Consider the following 10,764-nt stretch of genomic DNA (forward strand, 5'->3'; position numbering starts at 1 on the left):
ATCTATACTCCTTACCAGGTTCACAGGTTGTGTATCCCTCAACGTAAATATCTCCGGTAAAGTTAGACCCTACGTGAACTGGCACCGAAGATGTTTTAGAGACTTCGACCGAATTAGTCACGAACAACTTCAAGGTCTCGCTGCCACTATCAAAGGGATTTTCATTAGGCGTTATATAGAAGACTAGACTTTTATAGTCCTTAAGAGCGGTAAGGCCCGGCAGTTCCGTAAAAGTTTGCCCTACAATCACAGGGGTATTCATCCATTCGTCGTCTACGACTAAGACTTCGACCGATGCCTCGATTTCATCGACCTTTAAACTAACTCGTGACTTATAACGAGGCACTACTGCATTGGGACCGAATCCATTTATTACTGGTACATTATCAAAACTCTTTGACAGTCCCAAACTTTCTGCGTCGCTATTTCGCATTATTGTACACTCGCTACAAAAATCAATGTACGCTACCAGGCTCTGTTCGTTACACAAAATAGTCTTGTAAAATTTTTCATTTGGCTGAGACGTAACATTAATTTTCAAAATTTTCTTTTGAGCTGTATTGTCAGATCGTTTCACGTTAGCATTTACATTAATTGGATCCAGTTTACAATTATCAAGATCATGCCCCACCCTGTTACAACGCTTGCACCTTATTTGCGGCTTTGTACACTTGAAGTAGGGGTGACCTTGTGATTTACAATTAAAGCACGTGATCGTGCTAGAGAATTTACCAGATTTAGAATTACTCGCTGTGTTATCCTTTTGTACAATATTGTCTCGAATTTTGCTAGTGGATGGTTGATTATATGTTTGCGTCTTTTGTGAACTCAAGTAATTGAGTAAGTCTTCGGGCTCAGAGCAGTTTAGCGCTTGAGCACCATTCCGAATTGATTTATCAGTAATGCCATAGATAATGCATTCTACTGCCTTTTTACCTTGGATCTCACAACGAGTAATCAGACTAAGCTTGTCATAAAAGTATTCTCGCAAATTTTCGTCGTTACGTGAAGTCCGACCTAACATCTCTTCCAAAAGCCTACCATAGTTTTCTTCACTTGGGAAAGCTTTCCTCAATTTACATTGCCATTCTTCCCAAGTGTAGACAACCGTGGGCAGGGCCTCAAACCATTTCTTTGCTAAGCCAGCGAGCTTCTGGAGAGAGAAGTGGATAATTTGCCTCTCATCCCAATTGTATATCTGTGAACATTCATTGACTTTCCGTAGCCAGCAGTCAATGGTTTGAGCCCTGTTAGAAGGGTTGAACTCCGGGACCACATTATTCATATTACTATTCCCAAGAGGTTTGTCTGTCTTCCAAGTAAGTAACATATCCAATACCTTCTCTGTTGTCAATCTACTAGACATCTTCCGTTGTTTTGCCTGTGCGCGATAATCAGACGAACCCGATGAAGACCTTGATCTCCTTCGCTTACTTTTGCGCTGCTTCCTTTGAACGCGATCAGGGGATGAGCTGGGAGAAGAAGATGGACTCCTCCTTCGCTTGACTTTCTTTCTCGACCGTCGCCGCCTAGGGGGCGTACTTGGTGGTGTGCCTTGTGGGGTGCCTTCATCTTCGGTGACCATTGTACGTAAAATCCTGCATTAAACAAAAATTCTATTAAAATCAAGTCCCGATATTATCCCTACATTCGGAATATCCAAATCCGAATACCTCTCGGAATTCATATCCAAATCCGAATACCTCTCGGAATAAATATCCAAATCCGAATACCTTTCGGAATAAATATCCAAATCCGAATACCTCTCGGAATTCATGTCCAAATCCGAATACCTCTCGGAATTCATATCCAAATCCGAATACCTCTCGGAATTCCTATCCAAATCCGAATATCATCATCATCATCATCATCATCATCATCATCATCATCATCATCATCATCATCATCATCATCATCATCATCATCATCATCATCATCATCATCATCATCATCATCATCATCATCATCATCATCATCATCATCATCATCATCATCATCATCATCATCATCATCATCATCATCATCATCATCATCATCATCATCATCATCATCATCATCATCATCATCATCATCATCATCATCATCATCATCATCATCATCATCATCATCATCATCATCATCATCATCATCATCATCATCATCATCATCATCATCATCATCATCATCATCATCATCATCATCATCATCATCATCATCATCATCATCATCATCATCATCATCATCATCATCATCATCATCATCATCATCATCATCATCATCATCATCATCATCATCATCATCATCATCATCATCATCATCATCATCATCATCATCATCATCATCATCATCATCATCATCATCATCATCATCATCATCATCATCATCATCATCATCATCATCATCATCATCATCATCATCATCATCATCATCATCATCATCATCATCATCATCATCATCATCATCATCATCATCATCATCATCATCATCATCATCATCATCATCATCATCATCATCATCATCATCATCATCATCATCATCATCATCATCATCATCATCATCATCATCATCATCATCATCATCATCATCATCATCATCATCATCATCATCATCATCATCATCATCATCATCATCATCATCATCATCATCATCATCATCATCATCATCATCATCATCATCATCATCATCATCATCATCATCATCATCATCATCATCATCATCATCATCATCATCATCATCATCATCATCATCATCATCATCATCATCATCATCATCATCATCATCATCATCATCATCATCATCATCATCATCATCATCATCATCATCATCATCATCATCATCATCATCATCATCATCATCATCATCATCATCATCATCATCATCATCATCATCATCATCATCATCATATATAATATTTTATATTCTTTACGACACTACTAAATTCATCGTACATCAGCAACACTATCCTAACTATCGGTGGACTTTATGCCCTAGTAATAAGGATTACAAACGTACAGTCAACAGTGTTGCCGATGGTACATGAGTAAAAACAATACTACTAACTAATACTATACTTAGGTACCTTACATGAATTTGTGTAATTATCTTTTCTCCGTACCAATTTAGCCTTTGGCCATTTTATTTGTTATTATAACCTTAGAATTGATCAATCTTAAAATATCATATTCAAATAATTTAATACAACCGTTCATAACGGTTTTCTTTTATTTTCACAATTATGCTATGTAGGTGTGTACGTAGTGTACGTACCACCAATTCTAAATAGTCACTTTAAATGCAATAAATAGATTTATTTTTCTTAAGCGTTCCTATCTTTTGGCTATCAATCAAAATTTACATGCATGATTGTGAAATTTATCATTCATACTAAGATAAAGATCCATTGTACATACCTCTTTGTTCCTTTTACGTGGGATCCACCACTTCTGAGTTGAAATGAAACTCACCACTTGCTTTGATATTAGTTTACTCGGTACAAGTTCCACTTATTAATCACAAATCACAAATACACCTTATATTTCATAAACTCCATCCGCCATCTTACCACTCGCTCAATCAACCCCACATTCCGTTCCGCCCGTCTTAGTCTAGTCATTTTTTTCGAAGTACCCACTTATTTTATATTTTTATTTATCGATCATACAGAAGGGAGCACGATGTCAGTGTTGCCAAGCATAAAAGTATTAATGTTTTTTAAATCATGACAATATTGTTTCAGCCATGTGGCCGATAGCGCCGCGGCTTAAGTAGATAAATAATAAAATTAAAATATCTAGAACATGATGTAATATGTATTGACTATTGAGTATAATCGCCTTATCATACAAATCCGATGGAGATTATATAAGCCAATTTTAGGTTTCATCATTACAAATAAGAAATCGTATCGCAGTGGAAAAAATAAACACTTTCCTTCTTCTGAGGAATCAAAAGAGCTTATATTTTCCTACTAGTCAAATCAGTTTCTTTTTAAAAACTGTCAAAACGATTTGCTAATATGGAATTAACATGATAACGCACTTATAGTGACGTCACGGTCAACTCATTAACTTATTTCCATCCGATTTATTAAATATAAATTATTTTTAAAAAGTAAGTGTATAGCTGCTGTCCATATTTTTCTTCGAATTATTTGGTGCTTTATTTCGTGCACTGCAGCACTGCATACAATATTTTATTTGAAGTATAGGAAAGTATTTTGAGTAGAACATGTATAAAAATTCACACATTTGGGAAGAAAAATATAAAACTAACAAAATAAACATCCGGCAATTTATTAGTTTCCTCTAAGAATTGCTAATTCAAATACCCATTACGCAACACTACAAAATTAAACATTAGGTTACATAAGGAACCGGCATCCAAAGCGCGTCATTGACATTGAATTAGAAAAAAAAACAACGTAATGGCGTCTTGTCTATTGGCGCCATTTTGTGACTCATTTCTTTGGAAACGGAAGCGTTCTTAGTGAATCAATTTGGATACTTTTATTAAAAATGGACGTTTATTATTTTACTTAATTACTGTGAGTCATGAAGTAGATCCTATTCTGCTTATCAAGTGATGATTTGAAAGATAAGATGCGAATTTTATATGGATGACGATACCGGAATAGATCCTGTATGGTGTGGAGTTGATATTAAAGCGTAGTATTAATGTATGTAAATAAAGTTACGGAACTAATGCCCATAAATAGTGATAAACCTTTATTTTATTGTATCAGAATAGATAGTAATTTAATATACTTATTTTGCCAATTAATTGTTTTGCCTAATTTGGATGTGTGTATATTTTATCCGTAGGTACTAAGGTTAACCATTATGAATGTTTTATTAAAATCTATATTACTCGTGTTATGATACTCGTTTAGTACTTACTAGATTATTATACTCTGGCAAGTTCACATTGTCTGCAGAAAGGCAGAAACCAGAAACCGGCGTTGAATTAAAATGTTCTATGGCGAACCAGTCGCGTGTACATTTCTTTTAATTTGCTGCCTTTTATATTGACGCAGTGGGTGTGTCAGATATTATATTCTATACTATCTTTGCCAGCGGCTTCGCTCGCGTTAGAAAGACAAAAAGTAGCCTATGTCACTCTCCGTCCTCCCTTCAAGTATCTCCACTTAAAAAATCAAGACTATTCGTCGCTCCGTTTTGCCGTGAAAGACGGACAAACAGACACACACACTTTCCCATTTATAATATTAGTATGGACAGTAAAAACCTAAAAACAATATAATACATATCGCAAAAAAACAATTAAAACCTTAAATAAACAGCAATATAATCTATTTCATATTATTAAGTATAAATTATATTATACACTTCAGCCCATTTTGAAAACCCGCAAAACACATGACCATGGTTGGTGTCATTGTTGTAGGTAAATTTTTCGTTTTAGTATACTTGCAGGGCACGTCCCTTTAATTAACAATATACTTAATTACCCCAAACGTACACACATTATCATACACCTAGTTACATCACGATTACAGGTACATCAAATAGCCAATGTCACGCCATGTCAGCAAAATAATTTCCTATACATATTTTTACCTAAATCCATATCATAAATTGTCTATAATATACTTAGGAGCGATCAGCAAATGGCCTATTGGCTACGTGCACGACAATTACGCCCACTACCATGTGAACTTGAAGTGGAAAATGTCAAAAAATGACATGTAAACAAACATTATATTTTAACGATTTTTCGTTAATTTTAAATAAATCGAATAACAAGAGCTACTATTTCAAGGGTAATTTAGGTATATAGATTATAAAGACACGGATATAATACCAAAAATCAGTTTCCAAAGCATTACTCACGGTATAAACTTCCAACCCCAGACTACAGAAAGAGGCAATAAATTGGTGCTGGCAGGGCATATAAGGAATCTTGAAGAACATAGGAGTAATGGTACAAGTTCTTCGAGCTAGTGATATGGTATTCGCTAAACCTCCGTCCCGTTAATGCCATATAAAACAAATCTAAACGTAAGTACCTAGTCATGTCCGCGGCCGCAGAAATATCCGACACGGGCCTGTTCCCAGGCTAGGCCTGAATCTTTAAGCATAATCTTTTACGTTAGGGTAAATAGTAACAGCGTATTGAACAACATTAGGTAAACAAAGCTTAAATATAATTTATTATAATGTTTTGTTTTGACATGTCACTTACGTTTTCTTTTCCCCGTAGCTATCCATTTAATTCTTTGATCCAATTTCCAGTGTGCTCTAAGAAACGCATAGAACGTGCAACGACTATTTATGCCATTATTTTTACAATTAACAACGAAACAACATTGATGCCCCATATCAAACATTACACATTGTATTATATTTTATGAGTTTTGATAGATGACAACCACAATCAGTGTCGATTTTGACCACCGCAAGCACTGCGATCGCTTTGCTTACCCCCTCCATGCACTTCGCACGAAGCCAATAAGAAAGAATCATATTTGCGATTGGAGTTCAGTCGATCAGTCATTTGTTTCGTTTCAATTATAGAACGTTTTTGAATTGACAGTCAATCAGTTTCCTCTCCCATTTCGTGATCTCAACACTCATTTCTTTCTTTCTCATATCCTATTTCACATAATCCATCCATCGTTGTTTGGGGTTACCTCTCTATCTATCAACATTCATCTCTTAACATTTTTTTATTCTAATAAATTAGTAAAACATCGTTGTTTGGGGTTACCTCTCTATCTATCAACATTCATCTCTTAACATTTTTTTATTCTAATAAATTAGTAAAATTCTTTATTTACATGAACATATTTACATAATTATACATATAATAAGTAGACTAAACAACTAGGGAACAAATCAAATTATTTTATTGAATATTTTTCGATTTGTTCTTTTTTCAAGTAGTCACACTACTATATATAAATTATAAATTTAAATAGATATCATACACGAAAGAAAAAACGACAAAACGATTCCCGGCTCGGCCACCAGTGGGCCCTGTCGTTTTTTTTTTCTTTCGTGTATGATATCTATTTAAATTTATAACCTAAGACTAAATTTAAAAGCTAGCTAATGTCTAAAATACGCCCTTGAGATATTGTACCAAGGATACTGGCGACATTTCCTCGCTGTATCGCAATACTAATACGTTGTGCGAGGAAGTCACCAGCTCTTCGGTCACCAGTTACCTCAACCAGACACTTCGCGATTTCTGTGAAGAACTTTTTCGCGCTGGGACCTCATGGACACACCTCGGACACTGGCGATCAAATATATTGAAAGAGGCGCATTCCTAGCTCACAGTCTTAGCTCGTGTAGGTGAACACGTACTATGCTTGTATGAGTGAAATATGACAGGTCGACTGTTCGTGTTTTTGACAGGCGGTAACTGTGAAGTAACCGAGAGGGGGTGGGCGGCACTTTTAGCGGGGAGCGGGAGTGGCTAAACTGTACGATAGTACTCTTTATTATACTGTGCCATGGACCTAGAGTTTCTACTCCAAAAGCTACAAAAAGATATTCTTTACTTTACTTTTGTATTTATTACGTTTTAAAATTTCGGCACTTTCTGCCGCTGCGCTCGCTTTTCTTTTGGTCCATGATTTTGCCCATATGAGATTCATATAAGATCATCTAAGATCACATTTAATCTGTTTTCCCGCCGTCCGTTGACCACATGCTGTTTACCGTAAAACTCAACCTTAAAATAACCGAGTGAGTAAGCTGATAATGTTTATCGCAATCGATAAAAACAAATATTTCGTAACTCTTTGTTCCAACTACGTCGTTCAGTCGATATCTATATTCCGTGTACTTACATAAATATGTATGGATGTCTGGGTGTTGTACCTTTGTCTGTGGTCAGTTAGTATTCTAAAGTTCCGTTTTTAACCCCCGACGCAAAAATGACGGGGTGTTATACGTTTGACGTGTCTGTTTGTGTGTGTGTGTCTGTCTGTGGCATCGTAGCTCCCGAACGGATGAACCGATTTAGATTTAGTTTTTTTTGTTTGAAAGCTGAGTGTTCTTACACCGTGGCTTGCGTGGGCGACGGTCGCGCGATGGTCGCGCGACGGCGATGCGACGCATACGAAATCAAACCTTAACGATATGGAAGTATGAGACGCGATGGCGACGGTCGCGCGACCGTCGCCCACGCAAAACACGGCGTTAGCTATGTTTCAAATCGATCCACTATGTCGCGGTCGGGAGTTTTTTCAAAATTTTAATTTTGTGGTTAGGTTATAAACATACATACATACATACATACAATCACGCCTGCGTCCCACGAAGGGGTAGGCAGAGCACACGAAACTACTCAGGTTTCAGTGCCAGGTTATAAACATATGCTATTATATAATTTCTATACCACGAATGTTCTAAATCAGTTGTGGGCAAAGTATACCTAAGGCTCATGGGCCAAATCCGGCCCGCGAAAGGATATTATCCGGCCGTCCCCTAGTCCTTCAAAATTAGGCTTGTGCCGTTTCGTTCGTTGATCGGAGCGCTCCGATCTCGTTCAATCGCTCCCATGAACTAGTTCGCTCTTTTAGGTCTTTTGCTCATTTAGTTCAGCCAGACCAGCGACCACTGCGGTCGGAAAGATCAGAACGAATGGGACCGAATAGTGTCAAAATTATACAAATAGTCCACAGATAGTAACATTCCGGGCCGAAAGGTTGTAAGTAACCGAAGTTTAATATGAAAACTTGACTTTTTTTGTTGCTCTGCTAAGTAGCTCTCGCTCTCGGTCGGCGCAGTCACACATTCGTTCTCGATCCAAACCGCTCGCGCTCGCCGATCCTATACTGAACTAAATGAGCAAAGACCGATTCTCAGACCACGGAAAGATTCAGTTCATTTCGGTCATTGATGGGATTTTATTCCTAACAGTTCATAGTTCGTGAACGACACAAGCCTATTCAAAATAGTGTGTGATATAGCCAGCAATGCATTTTTGGTGTAAATTTGGCCCTCCTCTAAAATTCCTTCAAATTTCGGCCAAAATGGAAAAAGTTTGCTCACCGCTGTCATAAATGCAAAACAATTTTACTTATTTTTGTTCGCTAGGTGGACGACTGCTGCCCTACCGCTTGGTAGGGGTCAGATTTAGATAAGATAAGATAAGATAAGATATCATTTACTGTATAATTATAGGTTTACATAATGGGTGATATTTTAGTAGGTATCACTATAATTTGCCTGTCAGGCGTACAATATTTCTTTACTTAAATCTAGTTTAACTATTTACTATTCTATTTACAATGTCCATAAGATTATATACCTACATATAAAATCTACGAATAAGACATCATAAAAGCTAGCTAGCTTATCCCTACATATGTATCTAAAATAAGCCCTTGAGGCATGTTACCAAGGACGCTGGCGACATTTCCTCGCTGTACCGCAATACTGATTTTACGTTATAACTCTACAACATGTTGTCCTGCAATGTCCCCAAAGTCAATGACCATCTACTTTGAATGTTAAATCAATGCGGGTGTCACCTCTATACTGCGTAGTCACCTATTTAACCTCTTGCCCAAAACAAGTGCATTTACTTATATATCTAACACTAATTATATACCTATATACTTTGTCACGATTGTATTTATATTTTAAAGTTTTTTTTTTATTTTAGTTTCTGCGTACGTTTTTTTTAGTGTAATTTTTGTTTGTTTATTATATTATGTATTATGTTGTACAATAAAACAGATGATTAAAACTTAAATAAAAATAATTACTAAAAAATAGCTCAGTCGAAAAATAGTAGTCGGTACCAGACCTGTTCGTCGCCTTGCTATTGCCTGTGTTTGCCCCACCCAACCATACACAGGCTGGTACCGACTCCAAAAATAATTGATTTGTTTATAATTTGGATGTTTAGCTTATTGCAATACGATAAGAAATCTGAATTGAAAGGTTTATTATTTTTGGCTTTTTAGTTTCTCCGTGTTTTGTAACGCGCTTATTTTTGAAGGCGGTTTTATTTTTTGTTAAAAAGTTTATTTATTTGTTGATTTTTAGTGGTTCCTAGTGATATTATATGTATCAGTCCGAATACATGTACAGTAGTGAAAGAATTATCCTTTAACTCCTAACCATTGAGGAGTTGACCTTCCATCATCAGCTCAGTTGATTTTTAGTGGTTCCTAGTGATATTATATGTATCAGTCCGAATACATGTACAGTAGTGAAAGAATTATCCTTAAACTCCTAACCATTGAGGAGTTGACCTTCCATCATCAGCTCAGCCACATAAAATTATTACCATCAGACGTAAATACTGGTGTACCTTTGAAAAATAGACTAAAAACATTACATGTGCCTATAACATTTGAAGAGTTCCCTCGATTTCTCCAGGATCCCATCATCAGACCCTGACTTGGTGCCAATGGGACCATCTCGGGGTTATACCGGTTCGATCAAAAAAAAAATTTTGAAAATCGGTCCACGATTCTCGGAGATATCGAGTAACATACATACAAAAAAAAAAAAAAAACATTCAGTCGAATTGAGAACCTCCTCCTTTTTTGAAGTCGGTTAATAATTACTAAAAAATAGCTACAAAAATATTTTCATTAATATTGAACGATTTATAAATAAATAAATAAATAAATAAATAAATAAATATTGGGGACACCTTACACGGATCAACTTAGCCCCAAACTAAGCAAAGCTTCTACTATTTACTTGTATGATTTAATAGATAAACTTCTATTTTCTTCAAGTAAGTACTACTGCAAGTAAGTACAACCTTACTTACTGCACTTATTTCCTGTAAGTA

This window comes from Leguminivora glycinivorella, chromosome 21 (genome assembly GCF_023078275.1).
Source record: "Leguminivora glycinivorella isolate SPB_JAAS2020 chromosome 21, LegGlyc_1.1, whole genome shotgun sequence".
Lineage (NCBI taxonomy): Eukaryota > Metazoa > Arthropoda > Insecta > Lepidoptera > Tortricidae > Leguminivora > Leguminivora glycinivorella.